Below are 27,076 nucleotides of genomic sequence, written 5' to 3' on the forward strand. Positions count from 1 at the left end.
ATGCAGGAATTATAAATTACTGTTTTGTAAATGTCTCCTGCAAGTGACTTTCCCGGTGGTATGTTCACTCCTTTGACTTGGCTGAAGTCTTAACTGGGCTACTGACCTAAAGCTTACAGGCATTTCTTTGCTTTTTTCCAATCTCAGCCACATTCTTATTAAAATAAATAAATAAAACCCAAACACCACTATCACCCACCCAAAAACCAAACAAACCAAAAACCAAAGCAAACTACCCCCCAAAGTACACAAAATCACCTAATGGCAATGCTAGGCTTTGTCACTACTTACCTACACATAATTAAAACCAAAACAACCCTCTATGATTCTACCAAAATTAAGAAATGAATCCCCAGACTCTACCATAAATGCACACATGGTATCATTTGATGACTTTTCCCTAGCTGAGTTGGCAGGGTGAACTCAGCTGCTCCAAGCCTGAAATGAAACCTGTTCTTCCCACTATTTTCTGCCAGCTTCCCTCCCTCCAGTTCACGCCTTGAAGCAAGCCAAGGCAATGGTGTGAACCAGCTCCTAAGGCACGGGCTCTGCCCACTCACCTACCAGCTCCAGCCCTCACACAAACCCCTAAAACGTGCATAAAACCCCACATGCTCGGGAAGCAGGTTTGAGAGGCGGTGTGAAGGCACAGAGAGCTCCACAGAGCTAAGCCTTGCTCCAGGTCCCCCACACTGCCTAACTGTTCTCTGGCAGCAAAAGGGCTGCGATATAGGCGTAAGCTCCTCTTGCTCACCTCTGAAATCAGCTGGAAGTTTCTTGCAGGGTGTCTGTGTACACCACGCTTGCTTGTTTCCTTAGGGTTTCTAACCATGGCCCCAAGTGGCTGTTTCAGCTCGGAGTAATAAGTATAAGAAAAAAGATACAGTAAAATGATATTAGGGACCACAAGCTTCACCTTTTCATCTCTGCACATGTTTTTTCAACCCAGTTTCTGTCTGCATGCCTGTGGTAGTGTAGTCTGGGTTTCCCCATCCAAGAGCCCCAGCAGCAGGAAAGGTGCCTCACATCGTCCCCATTCCTCACTCCTTTGCAATAGTTCGTTCCCAGCACCCAGTAGCTTTATTTACCTGCTGCTTAGCATGAGGTGCTGCAGCACCGTGTTTCTACAGGCCTCGAGAGGACTTGACAAGCCTGCAGTTCAAACACGCTCAGCAGTGGCGGCAGGGGAGAGAATTGCTGGGTGATTGCAAAGAGGCCCGGAGGCAAACCTCAGCCCTTTCATTCCTGCCTCTTCTCTTGCACCACCTTGGCTCTGTACAACAGGGTTGCAAGAAAAACAAGGCATGTGGGAGCTGCTCTACTAGGTCTCCTTTAGCTTAGAGTTTGTGGGGGGCGGCTATCTGCTCTCCTTCATGCTCCTTGAACCCTAGCTGGGTAGCATAAGGTGCAAACTGTCTTACAGGTATCCCCAAAACCCCAGGCAAAGCCTCCGGGTGCAACAGTGCTCTGTCACTGGAGTGCAAACCTCATTTACCTACCCAGCTGCTGATCAGATCCCATCATCCCTGTACCTTGGGGAGGGGGTGTCCTGCCTTTCCCCCTTCCTCAAAAAGGGAGGACTTTCTTCAAGCAGTGAACACTTCAAGCAGTGTTAATTTTGATCTGTTTCTTTGAAAGAGACCCACACAAGCAAGGAATACAAGAAGCACAAAAGAGCACTGGGCTTCTTTACCCACAAATGCTAGGGCTAGGGGTTTGAGGTAAGACCTCAGCTGTGCTTTAGCCTGTCCTGTTCTTTGGCCAAAGCTGCCACACATGAACCCATTCCTCTGCATGAAGCCTCTGCAGCAACACTGATTCAGTGTTGTGGAGGGATGGGTCATGCACAGCACCACTCAGCTCCCTCCCCTCCCCCTGCTTTTGGAACACACTTTAATCTGGTGGCTGTGGCAAAACGTGGAGCCAGGGAGAGATTCAGAAGCCAGAAAGAGTGCTGATTAAACAGGGCAGCCTAACAGCACAGGAAACCCTTTCAACAAGGGAGGCGGCAGGAGGCAGATCCCAACACGTCGGGACGCAGGCTGCAGTGGCTTGGCGGCTGAGTGTCACAGGCTGCTGGCAGCCAGCCGTGGGCTGGGGGGCATCAAGCTGTGGCTGGGAGCAACTTGAGAGGGCTGCGCCAGTGGGGAGGGTGGGCACGACGCCTGGCTTGGCCACAAAGCCTTCACTGCTGCATCGGGAAGTCCTGAGCTTGCAGGGAACCATAGGGCCACCACTTAAGCAAAAATGAGGTTTAAAAATCACTGCTGCATTAAGAGGTTTAAAAATCACTGCTGTGAGAGAGGCTTTCAGGCTTTTCTCTGCAGTTGTATGGAGCAAAGACCATTATGAAGCTAATAAAGGGCAACTCATGATCTACACAGAAACACCTAACTCTGTGAGGCTCGAGTAGGAGCATGCAGAAGCACAAAACAGATGCTACACCTGTGGCAAAGGCAAGGGGAAAGATGCTCTGCACTCTTCCCTAGAAGAGCAGGCAAGAGCACATTTGCTGGCTCTGCTCCCTCGGACAGACTCTGCCCCACAAGCAGCAAGTAACTGTTGGCCATGGCAGGAATAAGGGCCTACAGGCTGCAGACACAATATGCATGAGAGACTAATTTGCCTGATGGGTCTCCCCCCACCAAAGTTGATTGGACCAGAGGAAACAAATCCTGGCAGAGCCAGTTTTCACATGAGTTCATACCTGACCCTGCATCAACAGGGACCTGGTCCAATACGTTTCCTTTCTATCTATTTAAATAAGATTGCTTTTCTTAGTCCACTAACAGGTAAAACATGCCACATCCTGTGCTGCCATTAATGATGTCTGCCATGCATTTTAAAACTTCCAGTGAGGCTGACTTTGTCCCAGCATCACCTTGCTCTTTGCAAAGATGCTTAACTAGGGGCTTCATAGGAGGTTAAGCACGCCACAATTACAGCTGACATTTGTCAGAGCAGATACTCAAAAGCACATGTACAATGGAGATAGACATTTGCAAAATCAAAGTCTGGAAGTTTGTACCCAGTGAATATAAAGGCTGACTCCAAGTAACCTTCTGCCAGTCTCAGGAGCTCACAAAAATCCCAAACATCTTCCTTAAAAAAAAAAAAAGGAAAAAGAAAAGGGAAAGGAAAAGGAAAAGGAAAAGGAAAAGGAAAAGGAAAAGGAAAAGGAAAAGGAAAAGGAAAAGGAAAAGGAAAAGGAAAAGGAAAAGGAAAAGGAAAAGGAAAAGGAAAAGGAAAAGGAAAAGGAAAAGGAAAAGGAAAAGGAAAAGGAAAAGGAAAGGAAAAGGAACCAACTAAAACAAACAAACACAAAACACCCCAAAACAAAACACATAAACAACCCCCCCCAAAAAAAAACCCACCACATTTTGGATCTAATCATTGCATTATTAGTCCTTCCCAGCTTCAAGAAGGTGCTAGATGTCTTCAGATTGATTTAGCCTGACCAGCACCTACCCATCAGCTGAAAAGCTTGCATTTCATGGTATCTTCCTACTTGGCTCCAATTCCTGAGCATGGCAGCACCCCACTGGCCATTGCAGCTGGGGTGCAACTTGCATAGTACCTACAGGATGGGTGGCAGGTACCAGGCTTTCTCTCCATATTGAAGCTCCTTGTGTTTGCCTACACCCCAGCTGAACTACCCCCTGGGGAGGTTGAGGATGAGGAAGCTGCGCTGCTTGGCAGCGGTAACTGTGGCCTGAAGGAGCAGAGCAGCAAAGAGCCATTGACCACTGGTGAGCAGCCAAGACTTTGTGTTACCACTTGACATGAAATCCAGTTTCATGATTTACTAAGGAAAGGCAATACTGCTCCATTGCTCTCCAAGTCAAATTGCTCTCAGGATTAACCTTGTTCTCCTCTTATCCTTTGGGATCCTGACACATTTCTCAGTTCACTGATTCCCAGGGAAGAAGTTTGCTTTAGTGCAGCAAATCAGGACAAACAACACAGATGCAGGCAAGCTCCTTTGCCATAAGTATAATTTGCAGCATGTGTTGCTCTCCCTTTCACCAGCACAGTGTTTTCTTTGCTGAAAAGGTCCCAGGCACATCTCCAAAGCCAGAAGCTTGGCAGAGTTGGAAAACAATGAGCCTACCCTTGGCTCTGCCGCTTCAGAGAAAGAGAGATGTGTAGAACTGCTCCTGGCATCCCCTTCCTGGGGCCATGGCAGTGCCAAGAACACAGTCCCAGACATGCTTTTGGCTGAGCACCCTTTCTCCTTCCTCCTCACAGACCTGCCAGAACTAGGCAGCTCTGCAGCCCTTTGCCCTGGGTGGTGAGTGAACCATAGCAGCTCACGTGGCATGTGCCAGCATGCACTGTGCTACAGGTGGCTCTGGCTCACCACTGCCTGCCTTTCTGTCATGGGAGGCTCCTGCCCAAATGAGGCTGGCTGAGGTTTTCCAGCCATTTTTTTTCTGGCAGGCAAAAGGCTTTGCAGGTGCTGCTGGACTTTCTCCATTTATTTCTCCCTAGAGTAACCAAAACAGCTGCTCCAGCCTTAAGTTCAATGGTGAAAGCAGTGGTAATGAGCTGTGCTGGCAGCTCACCCAGCAAAGCAAAATGGCTGGGGAGTCATCATGCCTCATAAGCAGCCTGTGCCAGTAGGGAAGCTGAGGCCTCCCTGATCTTTTCCTTCCTCCCTCTGAGCTTCTCTCATCTCTCATTTAGTTACTTTATTCCTGGAGGAATTAAAATAAAACAATCTAAAAGACTATCAAACAGAGGAACACACCAGCTTCTCCCTGCCCCCAGAGATGTGTGCCTGAAATGGGGGGAGGGGGGTTGTGTGCCACTCTCACCCCTGTTGGAGTGCATGCTGGTAGCAGAAAGGCAATGTTGAAGCATGGCTGGGTTGGGGTCAGGCAGAGGGTACATCTCCCCAGTGGCAGCACAGCTAGCCAAGCTCACCCTCAGAAAGGGACTGTTTTGCACCATGATGTTTTGAGGCCAGTAGGGTCATGCTAGCCCCTTAACAGAGTCTCTCCAGGCTGGAGTGGACCAGGAAGAGTGGCTCCAGGGGAGGATGTTGTTCCCTTAACAACAGCAACCCATTCCCAGGAGATTTTATGCATCTGACCCCCGTTAAGACCAGAGGAATGCTGATTAGAGGGAATTGGCCAGTATTGTGCTTGACACCTGCTGGTAGCTGGGACCACTATTTCAGATGCCACCTCCTCTCCTCCCTCCTGCACCACAGAGTAGATGGGCAACCTGCTGCCTCCCCCCAGCTGACAGTCCAGTGAGTGCCTTGAGGCACTCAAGAAAAAGACCCACAGAGTTTAAATTCGGGTTGCTTCCATGTAAAATTCCCAGCACCAGGAAAACATGTTCTGAGGCATGCTGCAAGGGGCCCTCGGGCACGCCACCAATTTGTCCCCTCTCTGAGATCACAGGCAGGGGTCTTCCTCAGCCCCTCTCCCTCTGCCCTTTGCTCAGCTGCAGCCAGTGTCACAGCTTGGCACAACAGTCACAAGGCAGCGTGGCTATCCAGATATGGACCCACCCACCAATCAGTTCCTTGGCAACGTGCAGCAATTCTGGCTGCCACTGCATCCCTGCTGCTGTTTGTGAGCAATTAACAGGGACGTGGGACAGGGTGAGGCTGGGTGAGTGTGGGTGAGGTAGGTGACCAGAGGTGATAAGGATGGGATCTCAAGTTATTTCAGCTTTTTAACACAGCTCTTTCCCCACCATGCTCACAGGGATGGCCGGGTGTTGGTGCATGTGTACCACCCACACGGGCACACGCGTTGCTCTGCCTGCACACCCAGGCTTACAGGAGCACACGTGCCTGCTCCCACCCTGCACACATGGGTGTGCCTCTGCCAACACACATCCACAAACACACTTTTAGTGGTGGGGTTTTTTGGTGGGTATTTTGGTGAAAATGAGACACTTTCCAAGACAGGAACCTCTCAGACTGCTAGGTGCATCAAACTCACCCCAGCCTAAGCTGTAATTCTTTGCTTTCAGAGCAGACTACAAAACTGAGAAAGGTGATGGCAGTAACACTCTGCTGCTTGTGCAATGCTTTGCTAACCTAATCCTGCCAACCACTCAGTACCACAGCATTTTGCAGCTCTCCCCTTAAGCTACTCCATCCCTGCTCCCTGTGGTCTATCAAAGCATTTGGATGGCTGCCTCGGGGTGCATCCCTCAAGGCTGTCAAAGATTCATCACAGCACTGCTGCAACCCTGTAATCCACTCCTATGAGACACTACCACTGTCAGAACAAAATCAAATCCCAGTTGCAAAAGGAAAAAGAAGAAATGCCCACTTGCACAGCCACAAAGACTGGTACAGTTGTTCCCATTTGATTATTCCTAACCTAGGAAACTCAATTTGGATCAGACCAGCATTCTCCAAAATCCCTCAAAATTTCCCCTGCTAAAAGCCTAAGGAAGAATCTGCTCTAAGCAGTTAGGAAATAAAATACTCACTTTCCACATCCAGGTCACTTATCACAGTGTTCACATTACCTATAATAAATATTTCAATATTATCAGAATCCTGCAATTGTTCTTGACGCTTACAACTATTTAAAAATATTTACATACACCTGCATATTTCCATCACTTTATAATATTACCAATAGTTACACATTAAATGTATTACTATTTATAATATATAATTATGACTATTACATTATTCTCAATATTTTGTAATAGCTGTATGTACATATAGATAAGGATTTCTTTATATATATATATGTATGTACATGTGGCAATGCCAGGACGAGCAGTGTGAGCAATCTGGCAGTGCAGGCCTAGAGCCTGACATGGTGGGAGGCCATGCTCAGCATAAGTGCAGAGCCAGCTAGCAGTGTAGCAAAACAGTGCTGTGCCTGCAGCATGGAACTAAAGCAGGACACTGGTAGCTATAAACACAGAGTTGTCTTGGGACAACAGGACATGCACCTGCATCAACAACCTCGTGTGTCATTAGTAGTTGGACCAATAATCTATAACAGTGTGATGCGTGGTCACTCATAGGGAACCAATGAAGCCATGCCAACGAGGCTCTCCGAGTTTATATAAGTTGTAGAAGTTCCCCTGATACACACTTCTGCCTTTCCTTTCCCTTCTTCTTCTTTGCTTTACTTTACTGTGCTGTACTGGCACTATAGGCCTGCAATACTGGAACAATAAAGGAACAATACTCGATCATATTGGTCAGCTGTATTGACTCCCATCTCCGTCCCGTCATGTACATATATATATTCACATATATATGTGAACTATATGTAATTTTGCAAATCATCAAGCAAAATAATGATTGAAAGCATTATTTCAACAGTCTGAAAACATCCTGCCTTTGGGTTCTGCTTCTGTGTTCTGCTGCGGCGAGGAGATTGTCATTACCTCCTTTCTAGCAGTCACGTGGGATACAAACTCCTACAATTTCTTATACTTACTGACAACAGCTCCTACCCCATCCGATCCCATTCCCCAAACCCAAATCCAAACCTAGTAGCAAAGATTTGGGTCCAAAATGTTACATCTGGGTGCTGCTCCTATATCACTCAAAAAAAAAAAAGAGGAAGAACTGGGAGTAACTTAGTTTGACATTTTATCTTTGCAGAGATTCATTCCTCTCTCTGTCCCCCAGCTGCCTTCTCCAACAGACATTGTAATAACTGTCTTTGCTGATTTAATTTACAGAATTTAGTTTATACAGAATTAACCAGGCTGGAAAAGACCTTCGAGATCATCAAGTCCAACCTATCACCCAGCACCATCTAATCAACTAAACCATGGCACTGAGTGCCTCATTCAGTCTGTTTTTAAACACTTCCAGTGATGGTGACTCCGCCACCTCCCTGGGCAGCTCATCTCAATGTCCAGCAACAGCCTCAAGTTTACCCTCAAGGGAGTCTTTGGCCTATGGAGAAGGCATTTACCAGTTAGTTCTCACACCAATGATACACACAGAGTAAGTGGTCAGTTGCAGTGTTGGACTGCTTTTACAAGCAACAATATTTGAAGCCTTCTCCTGCCCTTCTGCTGTTCTCCCAACCTTTTTGTTTTCCTAGATTTGCTCTAGGCCTTAAATATCACAGAAACACAGCATCTTAGGGGTTTGGAAGGGACCCCCAGAGATCAGTGAGTCCACCCCCCCCCACCAAAGCAGAAGCACCAATGGTAGGCCACACAGGAATGCATCCAGGTGGGTTTGGAAGGTCTCCAGAGAAGGAGACTCCACAACCTCTCTGGGCGGCCTGTTGCAGTGCTCTGTCATCCTCACTGTGAAGAAATGTCTGTGTGTTGAGGAGCCAGTATATTCCACATCTGCAGAATTCACTGGAAACCAAGATGCAAGGGGGGCAAAAATTTTCAGCCAAGCAGACCATGTTCCCCAGCAAATCTAGGTTTATTTATCTCAGCTCAAAGTGTCCCCTTGTTCCCTCCCAGTGCCTGGTGGGTGCTAAGGGCTTCATGCCAAGCCCTGGCCACTCCTCACCAGCCACATGAGCAGCAGCTCCCTTGACATACCAGAGGATTATGGCTTCCTCGAAGGTCTTCCAAGCAGCTTTAATTATCTTCCTTGATCAGATCTCAAAGCTCCTCTGCCGACAGCAAATGATAGGAGCAGATGCAGCTGGGGAAGATATGCTCTTGGGAAAGGCACTGGACTGCATCAGGGAGCTGTTGCTGAGGTCCCCAGCAGGGTTGGTCACAGGGACAATAAGCATCAGCACGTTGGCTTCCCAAAAAGTTTAATTTCTGGAGGTGTCTGTTCTGGGGAGAAGAGCAGGCTGGCTCTTGGGAGATGCTGGGGCTTTGGGGGCAGCTCTGCTGCTAACCACAAGAGGATAGGAGGTGGGTGAGTCAGAAAAAGAAGATCACTGCTGCTGCTGGAGAAATCTGCCAGATGCCCAGGGCCAGCTAGTTTTGGGGCATGCCACCTGCCCCCCAGCACAGTGCTTTTAACTCCTTAAGGACCTCTCTGAACAACCAGTCCAATCCTGTTTTGCCCAAAAGGCATTTGGGCAACGGTAGTGAAGTTAAGATGTCAGTGTAAACACGTGTGTTGCCAGCAGAGCTTGGCTGCAGATCTGAGTTGTGACATAGTTAATATGTAATGAGGTTATTAAGAGTGTATTGTGATCACCAGGTTTCCACTGAATACGTAATTGTTCAGGAGCTATGAAATAATCCTTTAACTACAGATTAAATTCAATCCTGTTCAACATTACATCCTTTATTCAAACCATTAAAAGAACCCAGGCCAGGAAGCTATCCTTGTTCTTCGCCCAGAAATGCTCACGTGCAGATGAGATATTTTTCTAATAGATGTGCAAATAAGAAGTTATGAGGCTCTCCAAGGACTGGCTGCTCCAAACTAGTGCCTACACTACATTAGATGCTGTTATCTTGTCTCAAAAAAAGGCCATTAAGCTGCAAACCTGTCTGTCCCATCTTAGGCTTCATTCTTGACTGCAAATTTAATGCAGCAGACTAAAGACAGTTCTTAGATGCCTATATCTGCTGGTTCCTGAAAGCAGCAGGTGCAAGAGGTGCGGCCACTGCAGGGTCACCTGTCTGTACCTTCTGAGTGCGTAGGTGTGCCTGCAGCCACCACACATGCCAGCAGCCCAGCCTGCCCTTCTTTTCCTTAGGTGTGCCAGCTGCCACTGTAAGGGTACTTAAATCTGCTATCTTAACCTCCTACTCCTCTTCTGAGTCCTGCCCTTTGAATCATTATTGAACACATCCAGAGTTGAAGGGTGAAGTCTTAATGACTCATGGGAGTGGGGAACATGAACACAATAGATGGACTATGTGTTTCAGCCCCTGGTGCAGATTTTTCTTCCCCTCTTTACCATGGGCTTTACCATGTGCTCTGAAGGTTGGAGACAGCAGGTATCTGCTCCTCTGAAGAAGCTGTTCCAGCATTTTAAGTACAGCTGCCAGCACCCTCTGTAACTTGGCCTAGCTGTATCCCAGCCCAGTCACTGTAGGCTTTTCCCCTCTCTCTTCTGCAGGGACTTTCTGCTTTTCCTGTCTGCCACCTATAATGTAGGTCCTCACAGATCCTTCTTTCACTTACTCCTGACATGGCTGGGCCAAATTACCAACGATCTCTCTCTAGCAGCAATTGAACAGAACGAGACACAGGAAAGGTTGAATCACAGAATCACACAGGATCACAGAATCACCAAGGTTGGAAGAGACCTCAAAGATCATCAAGTCCAACCTGTCACCACAGACCCTATGACTAAACCATGGCACCAAGTGCCACATCCAATCCCCTCTTGAACACCTCCAGGGACGGTGACTCCACCACCTCCCTGAGCAGCGAATGACTCAGGTCCTGAAACAAACACGGAGGAGGAGAGGGGAAATGATGAAGGCAGCTGGGAAAGAAAAGCACATTTTGGAATTACGCAGTATCCCTGAACAAAATCAGTTATTCAGCTACTTGTGAGGGCACTTATTTGCATTATTCATAGGATATTAATTACACAACATTTTTTTTCTCTTGAGTCTTTGCCATTACAGCTCAACACCTGCAGCAGGTAGCCCAGCAGCACTTTGCTCCCCCCAACACAGACTATTCAGTTTTCTCCTCCTGCCTAATTATGACAATTACTTTCTTATCCTCCTGTTTTATTTCCCTTAACTTGCATTGTTTGAGCCAGCTATTACAGCTTTCATGTTCTTGTAACAAAGCTGCTCTCTGCAAAGACCCCACCTAAGATGGCTCTATGATATCAAGCTTTTATCAGTTAACAGAACTGCAGCTGGAATTAGCTTTCCACCAGGTGTGTTTCTGACAACTCCAAACAAAAAGGAGTTTGTGGGCTTGGTTTTTTGTTTGTTTGGGGTTTTTTTTGTGTGTGTGTATTTTTTCATTTGTTTGTTTATTTATTTGGGTTTTTTTGTTTGTTGGTTGGTTGGTTGTGGGGGTTTTGTGTTTGTTTTGGGTGTTTGGTTTTTTGTTTGTTTGTTCATTTGTTTTGCTTTTTTCTCTAGCTGCTGCACTTCTTCATTGCCCTCTCTTGCTATCCTTTCCTGCTCAGTGTGCTCTGGATGAGCATGGATGCATGGTCTCAGAGAGTTTTTCTGAAGTTGCAGTTGTCCAAAGGAAATGCTCAGGTGGCTGCCTAAGCACAACAGCCCAGCTCCTCAAAACTGCAATCTTTGGTACCAAGAGTCTAAGCATTACTGAGGACTCATACTTAGAGCCCTCCTGCAACAGGACCAGGCTGTGTGGGCTCCTCTCCTACATCTCCCAGGTCACCATGCAGGACACTTTATGCCGATCACAGCAGGTAAGGTGCTTACTAATTACTAATAGCAGCACCAAAGAACCAAAAGAAACCATTTGCGAGTGCAAGAAATACATGACCAAGTTAGAGACTAATAAAACGGGAGGAATCGGGTTAGTCAGCAACACTCACTCACAGCTGTTTAGGTTATTAATTAGGTATAAATTTTCATAGCTAGGTAGAATACAGCACACCCTACTTTAAGCCTCCAATAGGCTGCAAGCATGCAAAAGCTCCCTCAGCAGTCAGTGGAGGGAAAAGGATGAAAACTCATCCCACCTTATGCAGACACTGAGCTGTGTCTCTGTGTGAGCTGAGTGTCCTATACCAACCAGACAGGGAGAGCAGACTGCCCAGATGAACTCTGGGGAACTGGGCTGGACAAAGTAAGGAGAGCCACATCTCATCAAGGCTGCCAGCACTTTATTGTTAAAATAGCCCAAAGAAAGGCCTACAATAAGAAGTTCCTGTGACATGCCTCAGGGTATCACAAATTATGACAGAGTTTTGGTCTAGGAGCTAGAGAGTTGGGCTCATGACTGTGCTGTGGCGTCTCTTGAAGAAGAGAGGACGACAACTGCAGCAGCAGCAGAGCCAAGTATCTCGTCTGATGGGTCCTTCTAGGGTGAGGGCTGTTTGTGAGATATTGCTGTCAAAGTTACTTGTCCAATAGTTTGGGTTGAGTTGACCAGGCCACTGGGCTAACACTAGGGTTATGCTTATGGACAAGGACAGAAGGAACTAAAGAGATGGGTCCAGCAGCTCTGTGAAATGCAAGGACTAAGAACCTACAATAACAAATGCTTTCTCTAGACATAATCAGATCATCAGCCCTTGAGCTAACAGTGCTTCACTGGTCTCCTGTGTTAGGGCTGCCCTGACACAGTCAAGGAGGTAAATTCCTGAAGGGCTGAGGATAATTCTGAAATTGGCTGAGGATTTGTTGGTATTGGGAAGCTCATGACTGGAGAGATAGGTTGGATCATCATTTGGTTGTACTGGGGTTTTGTGGCAAGGTTTTGGTAGCAAGGAGGCTATGGAATGGCTTCTATGAGAAGCTGCTACAGAAGCTGATTCCTGTATGACAACCAGCTCCAAGATGGACTTGTTGCTGGCCAAGGCCAAGCCAATCTGCAACAGTGGTACCACCTCTGTAATAACATATTTAAGAAGGGGGGAAACTTATTGTTCAAGAGCAATTGCAGCTACAGAGAGGATTGAGAATATGTGAAACAACTCACAATAGAGCAGACTCTTGACAGGAACTGTAGACTCATGGAGAGAGAAGCCCATGATAGAGCAGCTTTGCTGGCAGGACTTGTGACCCCACCATGGGGGACCTACAACAAAGAAGTGAGCTCTTGAAAGACTGCACTCTGTGGGCAGGACCTGTGCCAGAGCAGTTTGTGAGGAACTGTAGGTCATGGGATGGACCTGTATTGGCGAAGTTTCATGGAGGACTGTCTCCTGTGGGAAGGACACCACACTGGAGCAGGAGAAATGTGGAAGTTCTCCTTCCCCCGAGAAGGAAAGAGTAGCAGAAACAACATGAGATGAACTGACTGTCATCTTCTATTCTTCATCCACCTGTACCACTGTTGCGGGAGGAGTTAGAGAAGACATCAGGAGTAAAGTTGAGCTCAGGAGGGAGGGGTTGAGGGAATGGGTTTTTAAGGGTTGGTTTAACTTCTCATGATCCCACCCTGATTTGATTCATAATATAAATTAAACTAATTTCCACATCTAGTCTTATCTGCCCATGATAGTAACTGGTGATTCTCCTGTCCTCATCTTCACCCATGAGCCTTGTATTTTCTCTCCTCTCCTCTCCTCTCCTCTCCTCTCCTCTCCTCTCCTCTCCTCTCCTCTCCTCTCCTCTCCTCTCCTCTCCTCTCCTCTCCTCTCCTCTCCTCTCCTCTCCTCTCCTCTCCTCTCCTCTCCTCTCCTCTCCTCTCCTCTCCTCTCCTCTCCTCTCCTCTCCTCTCCTCTCCTCTCCTCTCCTCTCCTCTCCTCTCCTCTCCTCTCCTCTCCTCTCCTCTCCTCTCCTCTCCTCTCCTCTCCTCTCCTCTCCTCTCCTCTCCTCTCCTCTCCTCTCCTCTCCTCTCCTCTCCTCTCCTCTCCTCTCCTCTCCTCTCCTCTCCTCTCCTCTCCTCTCCTCTCCTCTCCTCTCCTCTCCTCTCCTCTCCTCTCCTCTCCTCTCCTCTCCTCTCCTCTCCTCTCCTCTCCTCTCCTCTCCTCTCCTCTCCTCTCCTCTCCTCTCCTCTCCTCTCCTCTCCTCTCCTCTCCTCTCCTCTCCTCTCCTCTCCTCTCCTCTCCTCTCCTCTCCTCTCCTCTCCTCTCCCCTCCCCTCCCCTCCCCTCCCCTCCCCTCCCCTCCCCTCCCCTCCCCTCCCCTCCCCTCCCCTCCCTTCCCTTCCCTTCCCTTCCCTTCCCTTCCCTTCCCTTCCCTTCCCTTCCCTTCCCTTCCCTTCTCTTCTCTTCTCTTCTCTTCTCTTTCCAGGTGAGGAGGTGGAGCAATAGAGCAGATAAACACAGGGCATCCAACCAGAGTCAACTCACCAGATTGATGTTAGTGGGTCTGGGGAAGTTTAGAACAAAATCAAATGCTGCCTAAAGATGCAGAAAGAGGTAGGGTGCCATCAGGGATCATCAGTCTGTATTTTGCATTGGGCTGTTCTGCTAAGGCAAGGGTTAAGCCAGGGTTAAGAACCACAGGAGAGATAACAAAGCTGCCCAGGTGAACACAGGCCAGTAGTGGTTGTAGTAGGAATGAGTAAACTCTTGGCCTTCCCAGTACCACCCAACTATTTCCATTGGTATTAAACAAAGATATTCCATTCAGCATTCAGTGATCAGCCAAACTTGCCACTCACTTCCCTTCACAATGAGGATAACTTCTGCTTTTCTGAGACCAAACAGCTGACTTACCCCTTGTCTTAAGCCTAGGCCACAACCCTGTCTGCTTTCCCGCTGTAGTTTCCTATATGCTGGGTGCAAACCATAATGTCCTGTTCAAGAATTTGAATCTGGCCCAGAAAAATCAACACTGGATTCACATTTTTAGCCTTACATAAAAATGTAATCCCACTTCTGAGCAAATTAAAGGCCATTTTCCATTGCATGATGCCAGGCAGGTTCTGCAGATGCTTATATAACACTTTGGCTTTTAACACTCTAGTTCAATGATGTGGAGCTCAACCTAAATGAATTACAACCCTTTTGCCCCAACTCTTACTTTTCACAGGACTACAAGAACCAAACAGAAACTACAGCTCTAACCCTGAGCCCTAACAATAGGCTTGATATCCTTGCTTATAGACCCTGAGTTGGTACAAAGGCTGGATGTTAGGAAGAAGTTCTTCATAGAAAGAGTGACTGGCCATTGGAATGGGCTGCCCAGGGAAGTGGTGGAGTCACCATCACTGGAGGTGTTTAGAAAGAGACTGGATGGGGTGCTTGTTGCCATGGTTTAGTTGATTAGATAGTGTTGGATGATAGGTTGGACTTGATGATCTTGAAGGTATTTTCCAACCTGGTTAATTCTATTCTATTCTAAAAGAAAAGAAAAGAAATAAAAAGACATAACTCTTTCACCCACATGGTAGCCATTCTACTTTTAAAAGTGTAACAGAACCCAAGAGAACAGAATGCAAAGCCCATGACATCTCCAGTTTACACTAATCCAAACCCGAACCATTGTGCCTTTTGCTGTGTTCCTTTAAAAAGAGAGCTGAACAAATCAAAGACCAGTGTTTTCCCCCAGGACGCCACCCTTACTTTTGCTTGTTTAGCCTTGAAGGCACATGCACATAGTGTCCCATGCAACTCTTTAGACTCTCACCTTTCCACGTGGTCCCTCAGACACAGGAGTCATAAACTCCCACCCACGTGGCACCAATGTTAATCAAAGCCCAAAGGCAGGGAAAATGCCCCAGAAAGCTTAGGGCAGGGCCAAGGCTTCATTCAACAGGAGCTGAAGAGTTTCCTGTTTTACCATGAGGTAAATCTGAGGGCCTGGGATGAGAGCCTGTGCACTGTCCTTGAGGGCTTAGTTCTTTTTCATAAGGATGAGCTCTCAGAGGTCTTGTGCTAAGATGAGGGCCAGGATTAGGAAAAGCAGAGTTTGAGGAGCCTGAGTGATTCGCAAAGCTCAGATAAGCAGGAGGAGGGCTGATATCAAAAGGAGCAAATGACTTTTGGACTATTTTGGGATGAGGTAGGGACTATTGCATATGTGTCTATGGGCACACACTTAATGCTTGGGTTGGAAGAGCCTGTTTCCCTGCTGTAATGACCAAGTGGGAAGGCAGGATGGTGTCATGCTGTCAGGGTTATTTTGCCCTTCTCATCATTTCAGTGAGCCCTATCTAGCCAAACTCACCACCTGTTCCACCCATGGGGTCTTCCCAGCTCCAGCAGCAAATGTTTTTCAGGCTGTGCCAACTCTACTCTGCCCAGTGCCAGCATACCTTAGCAGCCCCAGGATCTCATGTCTCCTAAACCACTTTTTGGTGAAGAGCAGCCACTCACCACAGCTGCCAAAGCCTTCTATTATATATCAAAGGAAGAGGATTGGCCAGGATTAAGAATCAAAACAATGCATGGAATATCTCATCCTGCTTCTGAATCATTCAGTGCTTGGAGGCTAGGATTAGAGATGGTTCGACTGGAAGCCAATAGCTCCTGCTTCTTTTCTGGGGCAGGGAGAGTTTGCTGGAATCCTACTCCATGGCACTTTATCCCAAACTCTATGCCAAATGATAAATCCTGCAGATTTGCATAAATACTGGTGTCAGTCTGGATGGCTTCTGTGTAACTGTGGGGCATGTGTGGATCTCTTGGATATACAATAGCAGAAGCAAATAACTTAATAGGTCTGTTGTGAGGAAAGCCTGCTTCAAAGGCTGAAATTGAAGTCTTGATTAAGAAAACCAAGAGATGAAGAGCTAAGCTGATTTACACATTTTGCAACACCTCCCAAAGTAGAATGAGGGCTGCTGGTAATAGCAGCATGTGTCTTCTGGTTTGTCTTGGGGCACAAATTGTTCTCCAGACAAACATGGGCAAGCCTAGAACTGGGCTTAATATTAGGGAAAGAGACAACACAGACTGAAGACCTCTTTGTTGTTCTCTCTTAAGCTTAGAGCATTACAGTAGATGCTGCCCTGTCAGTTTGCCGATGTGTTTAGCTCTCACTGCCTGGCTGGTGCCTTGGGCTGTTTAGAGTGCTGGGGTCAGTGCTCAGGCAGTTGCGCCGAAGGAACCAGCTTTTTGCTCAGGCCCAGGAGGTCAATGGGCTTTAGTCCAGGTAACACCAGCAGAGTTACCTGCCTTACCAGGGTATATAGCAGCACCTTTGCTTCTCAGCCCTAGCACATGGAGCTACCTAGACATAAACCCTCTATATTCCTACAGTACCACCCAGCCAGGCCTTCTGCCCCTAGCTGCTGCTCCCTTTTCACTCCATCCTATTCTGCAGCCCAGAGATGTCCTGACAGCCACTAGACAAGGCTATATGGTACACAGGGAACACAGACAAATCATCAGGGTAACTGCTTGGGAGCTATAACTTCCAGAGTACACATACTGTTATTTGCTCCACGCTTCCAACAGCAGATGTTGGCCTTGATGATCTTTCTGAACCTTTCCATTTCCAGTGAATTTATTTTACGTGCCTAAAATATCTATGTTTAAAAGAAGACAAAGGTTCAATTAGTAAGGTTATTGTTATCTATCAGATTTGGGGAACTTCTGTTGACTCTTTGAAAAATTGCCTTTCTGCTTCAGTTTAGCATTATCAGAAAGGCTGTTGAAGCACATCTAACATGAAGCACCACAAACTATGGCTTATAAATTAACATTTTATTGCAGTAATCTTTCATACAAGAAGTACCTCATTTATGTACCCACGTGTGACAGTTTAGGCTGTGCCTTTAAGAAAAGCATAGCTGCAGAATTCTCTAGCTGAATATTGGGGTGTAAAAAGGAAAACAAAGGAAGATAACTCTAAACTAATTTCATTGGTAGATGAGTGGGATGCAGTTTTATGATCTTACATTCTGTCTCTGTCTTCTGTTTCTTGGCCAGGCTGCATGCATGCTGACCTTGGACTGAAACGGGTAAGATAAGCAGCTAACTTCTTAACAACTGCTTTGAGCTAACTGGAATTCTCCTAACATTCTTTTTCTACTCTTCTCTTTTCTTCTAATTAACTAGAGGGAAAGGGAAGGTGAAGAGAGGTAGGGGAGAACCCGAGGTGGGATCCTCCTTGGGAGGATTTCTGCATTGCTTCTTTCCTTGTAAATTCTTGTACAATACTGTATATATTCATTGCATTTCATTATTGCTTGTAAAATACAGCTTTCATTTGCTTCTCTGGCTGAGTTCTGGCTGGGCTTTTTTTTGTTGGTGTGGCTCGGTTAAACCATCACACCACTACCCCATGTCCGCCTTCATGCGCAAACATAACGCTCATTAATTTTTAATAGATATTGGAAACGCTCACTGGAGCGAGAACAGCCTCTTCTCGCTGGCCACGAACAGAATACGATGGCATGGCACTAACTCTTTTCCACCCTGCTGAATTTTTTTTGATCCTGGCTTCTTACTTCATAATAAAGCAGGCTGTGCACACAGTGACTCATCTCTTGTTTTCTCAAAATAGCGAGAAGCTTTATTTATTGTTTTAATCGGTAACTACCTGGGAGAAAGGAATGCCTCACAAGATAAAGGCATTTAATTAGTTTGTTTGCTGTTAAGAAAAGTATGTAGGTGGATGTGGGCAAGGTGCCAAGCCAAAGTGGTCTGGCTTTACTGACAGTTCAGCAAAAGGAAGAAAAAAAAAAAAAGAAGGATTAGACATCATGGAAAAAATTACTCCCTGAACAGGAAAAGCTGGACACGGCACATATTTCTTTTCATCATCTAGCTTTGTAACAGTCAAAGGAACCACTAGCATTAGTTAACAGAACATACCTAAGAGTTTAAAAGAGCCACAAAACTACAAAAGTGTAGCTGAACTGGAGGGCTCTGCCAATTCCCTGACTTTTCTTTCAAATATCTTATTTTTCATTGTTATGATGTCAAAAGTGAGTGCTCCCTTGCATCCCCAGGCTGCGCACAGGCCAACACATCAGCACTGCTCCGGGGTGCTGTGGACCTGTGGCTGTGCTCTATACATTTCACAGCAGACTCAGAGGTCAGGCATATTACAAAGCACAGCACTTTCTGTATCCAGGTTAGCAAACAAACAGTACTTTATCAATCATGCTAATCTTGATTTTGACGCTTTTCACATTCCTGTGGATGTGAAACACTCAAGATACAACGTGCTGGAATCTCAACACACAAATGAACCCTGAGAGACTGCAGAGGGTCACAAGCCTGCTTAGACTTTGGCCGTTCTAGCTGAAGGCTAAATTTGCATTGCAAGTGGACATCCTTTGTACTCCTCACAACTGGATCCTTCTACTCTACTGCTGCCAAAGAGCTATTCCTCATACTTGGGTCCAAACCACCAGAACACCCACCTCTACCAAGCTTCTCTCTGGCTACTGGAGGGCATTTCAAACAAAGCTTTCCAACTGGCCTCTACATCAAGAATGTGTACCAGCATATCTGGATACAGTGTCTTATTGCCAGTCATCCTTTACTCTTTAGACTTTCATCCCAGATAATAACCAACCAACTCCACACCTTTCCTGAAATCCACAATTCTTATCATCATGACCTGTCTTAATTTTTGACCACACAGTTAACTCCCACCTTTGGATTGTTAAATCAATTTCTGTTAACCAGGAGGGATACTGAAATAACCAGTCCATTATTAGCTGCCTCTTATTTCTGAGGTGAGTTATTTCTACCACTTTGGAGGGATCTGACTGCTTCCCCAACAGACCTTCAGGAAAGCAAGATGTCTGTTTACTGCAAGTTCCCACCTCCCAGACAGGCATGATAGCTGCCTATATGTACATACACACACACATAGAAACAAACAAAAATACCACCAAAAAACCTAACCCAAACAAAAAACACCTATCACACTTACCCCTTCCCACACTGCAGAGACCCTCCTATCATAGTACTTCCGTTTTCCCTTTTATAATTGGAGGCTTTGCGTGCATGACTGCATGAACGCTCATAAGGAACTTAGTGAGGCAGCTTCTTTGCAGCCACTCACCACGCAGTCAAGGTACCTGTATAGGACATATTTGTACACAGATCTCCAGAATAGGAGGCATCTAGCTTTGAAGACCAAGTTTGACATTTCCCGTAGCTGTTAGTGACGGTACAGGGACCCGCTGGATAGGAGACAATGGACATATGAACAAGAATCCATGAGAACAGGAATTTACATCATGGACAAAGACCATGAAACCACGAGCAGATTAAAAGTGTGTGGGGTTTTTTTGTTTGTTTGGTTGGTTGTTTTGTTTTGTTTTGTTTTGTTTTAAAGTAGTTGGATGGTCTGCTCCCCAGCCTGGCTCTCACCCCTTCTTCTCCCACAGGATATTCCCTTGCATATGCTTCTCCCATTACCATTTCCACTTCACCCATGTCCCAGTAAGACTTCTAACATGCCCTTTACGTAACTCAAATTCCTCTGGGAGATGGGCCAGGAACCCTACCTAAATAGCAACTGGCTCAGCACTTCTTGCTGCTGAGACAGTAACATCAAAGGTAATGCCCACACCACAGGCTAAAAGGGCGCAACTGCTGCCATTGTCCGTCTTGCTGACAAAGATGTTGAACAGCACTGGACCCAGAACAGACCCCTAAGGAACTCCACTTGTCACTGGTCTCCAAATGGACATTGAACCATCAACCACAACTCTTTGAGGGAGACCTTCTAGCCAGTTACTTATTCACCAAGTGGTCCATCCATCAAATCCATCTCTTTCCATCTTAGAGACAAGAATGTCATGTGGGACAGTGTCAGATGCCTTGCACCAGTCCAGGTAAATGACGTCAGTTGCTTTTCCCATGCCAACCAATGATGTAGCTCTGTCATAGAAGGCCACCAAATGAGTCAGGCACAACTTGCCCTTAGTGAAGTCATGTTGGCTGTCACAAATCACCTCATTATTTTTCATGCACCTTAGTACAGCTACCAGAAGGATCTTCTCCAAGATTTTACCTGGCACGGAGGTGAGGCTGACTGGTCTGTAGTTCCCTGGGTTTTCTCTGCTTCCCTTTTTAAAAATGGGGGTTATGTATCCCCTTTTCCAGTCTGTTGGAACCACATCCAAGTGCCATGACTTTCTCAAAGGTCATACCCCTTCAGGCAGGATGAGACAGCTGTCATTTGGCAAATGCTACCTGTACACACTCTAGTGTGGGCCCTTCATTCTCTCCTGCCTCTCCTCTCTCCAGGCTGATGAGATTTTCCCTCTACCACAACCACAGCTGCTGTTTTTCAGCAGGGAATGTGCCTGTGCTCCCATCACACATTACTAAAGCTGAACCATTTCCTTGTTAGACTTATTTTGAAAGCTGACTCCCAGGCATAATGGTGGCAAACCCCCATCTTGATGACAAATTCCCTGGCACAACCTGGTGCCCTGTGAGATCCCGTCTCAATCTCCCACTATTTCCCAGTCTCCATTTCCCCTCTTTGTCCCATAGGATGCTCTGGGACTCCCACTTCCCAACTCCACACAGACTGATGCCTGTCTTGGGGCAGCTCAGTGCCACATGGGGACTATACCGTGCCCTGAAAGCTCTGGGATCAGCAGGATGAAGAAACCTGATGCTGTGGGGTTGGGTAATGGTAGGTGAGAAAGGGCAATGCAGCTAACTGCCTGTAGCCATGTTACTGTCTCAGGTCTGTGGGTGTTGTATGGGGTCCAGGAGATAAAAGGAATACGGGCTGATGTGTTTGCAGACAAGAGCCACTGTCATGGCACCCAAGAGCTCAGGTAAGGAAAAGGTTTCTCACTCTGTTCTAGTTGAACAAAAACCTTTTCTCTTCACTTTAGTTCCTGTACATTCTGTGCTCAGCCCAGCACCCACAAAGCATTTAGCCATTTCATTAAGCCTTTGTAGACTACAACAGACACACACTGCATTATGTGAAAAATACAGGAGTTAATGTAATTGTTTTTAAACATGGAACAGTCTCCAGCATCAATTAAATACTTAAAAGGTATGCATGGGAGATAATGGTAGGAGTATAAAAAGGGTAGTTAGGCACACAGCTTTTAAAGAACATGAATTTCTGGTCAGGGAGAAAAGAAAGTATCAAGAGGGGAAGACTGAAAAAAATCTATTACATGAAATGTCTCCAAAATGATTCACAAAAATTTGATGTGAAAATTAATATAATATAGATTGGGGGACTGAAAAAAAATCTCTATATTCCTTATTTTTATTCATTTTATAGAATCATAGAATGGCTGAGGTTGGAAGGGACCTCAGAGAATAGAATAGAATAGAATAGAATAGAATAGAATAGAATAGAATAGAATAGAATAGAATAGACCAGGTTGGAAGAGACCTTCAAGATCATCGTTCCCAACCCATCAACCAATCCAACCCACCTAAACAACTAACCCATGCAACCAAGCACCCTGTCAAGTCTCCTCCTGAACACCTCCAGTGATGGTGACTCCACCACCTCCCCGGGCAGTCCATTCCAATGGGCAATCACTCTCTCTCTATAGAACTTCTTCCTAACCTCCAGCCTAAACCTCCCCTGGTGCAGCCTGAGACTGTGTCCTCTTGTTTTGGTGCTGGCTGCCTGGGAGAAGAGACCAACCTCTGCCTGTCTACAACCTCCCTTCAGGTAGTTGTAGAGAGCAATAAGGTCACCCCTGAGTCTCCTCCTCTCCAGGCTAAGCAACCCCAGCTCCCTCAGTCTCTCCTCATAGGGCTTGTGTTCCAAACCTCTCACCAACTTTGATGACCTTCTCTGGACTTGTTCCAGCAAGTCAACATCCTTCCTAAACTGAGGGGCCCAGAACTGGACACACCTCCCCACCATCCACCTCCCAGTTAGACTCAGCTACTCAAGGCCTCATCGAATCTGGTCTTGAACACCCCCAGGGAGGAGGCATCCACAACCTCTCTGGGCAGCCTATTCCAGAGTTACACTACCCTTGTACTGAAAACCTTCTTCCTGATATCCAGTCTGAACCTACTCTCCTGAGTTTAAAACAATTCCCTCTTGCCCTATTGCTAGACACTCTTCTGAAAAATCCCTCTCCAGCCTTCCCGTAGGATCCCTTCAGGTATTGGAAGGCATTTGTAAGGTCCCCTAAGAGTCTTCTCTTCTCCAGGCTGAACGACCCCTGTTCCCGCAGTCTGTGCTCACAGCAGAGGTGTTCCAGCCATTGGATCATATTTGTGATGCTCCTCTGGATTCGCTCCAGCAGCTCTGTGTCCTTATGATGGGGACGTCAGAACTGGATAAAGTATTTGAATAGCATGTTTTGATATATATGCCAAATCATATTTTTATCATAAAAAACTTTAAACAAACTGGTTGATCAGCTATTTGAAATTAGCAACCAAAGGAAAAGAGTCAAGATGTGGGAGGAAGTATTAGAGAGGAAATGTTTCTTTTTGCCGATACACGAGGTGGGCTACATTAAAAATGCCAATTAAAAATTAAACAGGAACAAGGATTTAACCTGTGTGAAATGCATATTGACACAAGTATAAAATTCTGAGTAAATTAAAAGTTTTGCCCATAAAATAACCACCCAAAACCCACTGCAAAGAAATGCAAACCCTATCTCCTCAAATGTTCCTCAATACCTTTACTCTTCCTCCCCAGCAGTTAAGTGGAAGACAATGGTGAATTTCAGGACACGAGATATGGGCAGTGTTTTAAAGGTATAAGGAGGCTCAAATAGGATGAAAAGAGGAATGAGAGAGGTGAGAAGACATGAAAATACATCTCCTCAGAGAGAAAGCTTGACAAAGTAAGAACAGAAAAGTAGCAGGGAACCGGAAGCTGACTTAACAGCCCGTGAGCAATGGTGAATGTTTTCAATGCTTGATGCTTATGGCAGCAAGTTCACACCCAGCTTTCACTCCAGCGTGTCTCCCAAGCTGAAAAAATGAGTTAGCTAATAACCAGCACACTTTCCATGCAGTTCACCTGGGAATAGCGTAGTTTATTTATTATCAGTTTTATTTGAACACCAGGTAATGCTTGTCACGTAAGCAGGTCAAAGGCACTGTCTGAGACACAAGATATGCTCTCCATAAAATTTTACAGTCAAATATTGTAATATAGGAAAGAATCTAGACTTGGGACATGTTTTCATTCCTGAACTGAATGCAATTATTTTCATCTCTTATATGAACTCACTGTTGTTGAGAGAGATGTTTGGGTTTGGGGTTTTGTTGGTTTTTTTTTCTTTCAGATTTTCTTTTGCCTTAAAACCCAGGTTGACTTCTCTTGCCTGTTCGCAAGTTTGTTGAATGCAGTCTTCCATATTATCCTCTGTTCCCTGCATCCACTGATGGCAGGTGATCAAAACCTTCTTCACATAAACTGTACCGAGGCAAAGAGCATGCTGCAAGAATAATGACAGAGCAAATTGACAGGGCTCATCTACATGTACACACTCTGGGTTTAGAGGAAGGAAGGACAGTCAGACAGAAAGCAAAACACAGCTATTGTGAGGACAGGGCATTATTGAACTTGGAGAAGGTGGCTTGCGTCAAAGTTTTGCAGAACAGGGCCAGCTAGTGTACCAAGACCTCTGAAGCAATGGTCAGCATTAAAAGACCTCATTTCACAGAGGCAGCTATGGGGAAGGGAGGAGGTTTAGGGGGATGCAAAGAGTCTAAACTATGTTTGAATTGCATCAGAGATCCACAATACCACCAGCAGCTCAAAACAACCTTTATATTGACAACAAGAGCTCTGAGTCCCACCTTGCTTCAAGACTGGATGGAAGTCCTCCTAGGAGGCAGCCCTGATGAGCCTGCGTGCCCACAGGTACACACACACATGCTGATTCATCAGCGAGTGTGCATGAGCAGTTCTCACCAAGGACAGCTTATCAGCAAGACAGCTATGGGAAAATGATAAAGACCAATATAATTACACCTGCTTGTCTCATCACTGGGTAAATGGTGTGGGACTCACACTGAGGAGTGTTGAGTCCCCTAGAATTCACCCAAAGTCACCCTGCACCTCTCAGGATCTGACACAACAGACAATCGTATTGCAAGTAAAACTGAGGAAAACATCTGAGAGAAGAGTTTTCTATTAAAATAAAAAGCCAGCTTAAACAGAATCAAAATGTTTTGCAGAAGTAATTTAAGTTTTTCCAAGAAACAAAGAGACCGAACAAGTTTTCACATTAACAAAATGGAAGGAGGAAGTCATTTGGATGAAATGTTGTGGTTTGGGTTTTGCTTTTGGTTTTTTTAAGCTATGTTCTATTACAATATGTTTACCTATATAACAGAAGAGTGTAATATGCTCATGCTATCAATTGAAAGTTTTTGTAGAGAATTTTGATTAGGAATAACTGAGTTTTATTTTGCAAGAGACGTGGAATTTGTTCCCACACAGGATTCAAATGTCAACACTAAGCTTCAAAAGTACTAATTTCTCCGTAGCTCCACCACTGAAAACATGTTTCCCCTAATTAGGTTTCACAGTAACTCCTGTAATAAAGAACCAGATACTTTTCCTCAAGGAGATGTAGACAATTCTGTAACCCATACTTGCTTGGAAAAGAGATTAAGTTAATATGTTTTTCCACAATGGCATATTCCTCAGACTGGACAGAAGCCATCAAAAAAGCATATAGGAAAAACATGCAGCACATACCAAAGCCAAGTGATTTCCCACTTTCTCACAGGGAAAATTTGCCATTGGGTGTTTTAATCTCCACATCTTCAAGTCATTACATCCCAACCACTCATAGGGTAAAGTTCAGCTAATTAGATCAGACTCCCAGGTTTTAATCCTTGAATATAATTTGAAGTTTACACCATAACACCAAAAGCTCCCTGACGACGACAGTTCAGTTTGCTGTCATCGATTGCTCCCCTGCCACTTCAATCAGATCAGCTGAAAGTCAGAGAGACCCAGCTACCTGTGGTGCAATCCTGGGTGTGTAATACTGAGTTTTATATTAATAAAGGCTGATATCACTATGATGCACTCCTGAGGCAGATAGGAGATGCTGAAATGAGTGCAGTAATAAGGAACCCCACCCTTTCCATATATACTTGTTAATAACTGGTTTCCCTTAATAAAGGTCTTCTAAAAGGACAAGCCTTTTCCTTCCCAGCAGCCATACATAATACCCACATAAGCATAAATGGAGACATTTCCTTCTAAAGTGTTGCTCTTATGCAATGACATAAGGTATATCTCCATCAAGCCCAGGGTAGATAAAGAGAAAACCAGTATTAAGCACAAGAAAGTGAAGTCAAAGTGGGAACTCTCCTGCCTGTGAATAAACTCTTGTGGACAAGATATTGTGTTCCCACATAGCCCACTCTGTCTTCCTAAGACTTGTCAAAAGATGGAACAGAAAATGAATTATGCCCACTCTGCATCTGCCTGAATCCAAAGCATCTTAGTGCTATCCTGTCATCATTACTGTTTTCAGGAATTGAGCTGGACAACACAGAGTAGCAGCTGGGCTGTTGGTCCTCCTGCCCTTATTCCTGCCCCATTGCACAGACAGCAACTTCCAGCAGAGGGGCAGAGCACAAAGAGGGACATCAAACCACCACAGCTGCACATCCTAGAGCTCATCTCTTGCCATCCTTTATCATATGCCTGTTACACACAAGCAACAAAAGAACCAAGGACAAAATTTGCACAATTTATGCTTTTATCACCAATTTCCAGCTAACTGGCCAAGTCCATCTCACACCATGCATTTGCTGTACATTGAGTCCTTTTACTTTGCTATTGCAACACAGGATGACATTTTCTCTCAAGCCCTCCTAAAACTTCCTCTCATTACTGTGCTAGCTTGCATTTAAGTTAATTGGAAAGAGATCATCAGACAAGTGAAGTAAGGTTTGAATAGAGCTGCGTCATCTCTCTCTACATGCCTGTAAGATAAATCTGGGTGGAGACCAGGGAGAAAAGAGATTCTAGAGTTGGGAGCAGAGTGATGTAGGGAACGGAAAACTCCTGAAACAGAGGGATGAGAACCCAATTCATGCCTAGCAGCATCCATAGCACTGGCATTAAAGACTACTCAGGATACTACAAGAAGTGCAGTCATACCAGAGCCGTTCCCCTAAAATAAAAAATCTCAAGTGCTCACCTATTCTTCCCATTTACACATCAAAAACTTTGGTCCAGATTCTGAAAGCTGACCCACAAAAAGAGAACCAGATCAACCCCATGGACCTTCAGAGGGGCCAGCAAAGCTCAGAGTCCTGCAGATGAGAGGCAGATGAGAGGCCTCGAGATGGAAAAGGCAGGCTTGGGCACTAAGGAAACATCTTCTACATTAAAAACCCAACAAACAAAAACCCAAACAAACAAACAAAAAACACACCAAAAAAGCCCCCAAACCCCAACAAACCAACCAACCAACAAAACACCCCAAAAAACCCAAACACAACCATCCAGAAATACCACAGGTCTGCCATTACTGATCTTGAGGGAGCACAGGAGGAGCCCCAGGTGCTTATGAGCTCCAAACCTGTATAAATGGATCAAGACACACCACCTGCATCCAGGAAAACTGTGATAAGAGGCCAGAGGCTGAAGCAATACATGCCTACAGCCCCAAAGCCAGGTGAGTCCATGCCCAGACATCAGCCACCCTCCTTCAACACCCAGGAGAG

The 27,076-nt window shown here is 45.7% G+C and overlaps 1 long non-coding RNA gene across 1 annotated transcript; it reads right to left on the minus strand.

Annotated features, from left to right (window-relative positions):
* Nucleotides 1-23,457: 23,457 nt before the first annotated feature.
* LOC137449611 (uncharacterized) lies at nucleotides 23,458-26,650 on the minus strand. Its single transcript, XR_010989436.1, has 3 exons — nucleotides 26,548-26,650; nucleotides 24,179-24,318; nucleotides 23,458-23,814 (listed from the first exon to the last, which is right to left on the minus strand). It is a non-coding gene; the product is annotated as an uncharacterized lncRNA (long non-coding RNA).
* Between the last annotated feature and the right edge of the window lie 426 nt (nucleotides 26,651-27,076).

This window comes from Melanerpes formicivorus, unplaced genomic scaffold, assembly GCF_026170545.1.
Source record: "Melanerpes formicivorus ecotype bairdi unplaced genomic scaffold, bMelFor1.0.p_v2 SCAF_30, whole genome shotgun sequence".
Taxonomy (NCBI): Eukaryota; Metazoa; Chordata; class Aves; order Piciformes; family Picidae; genus Melanerpes; species Melanerpes formicivorus.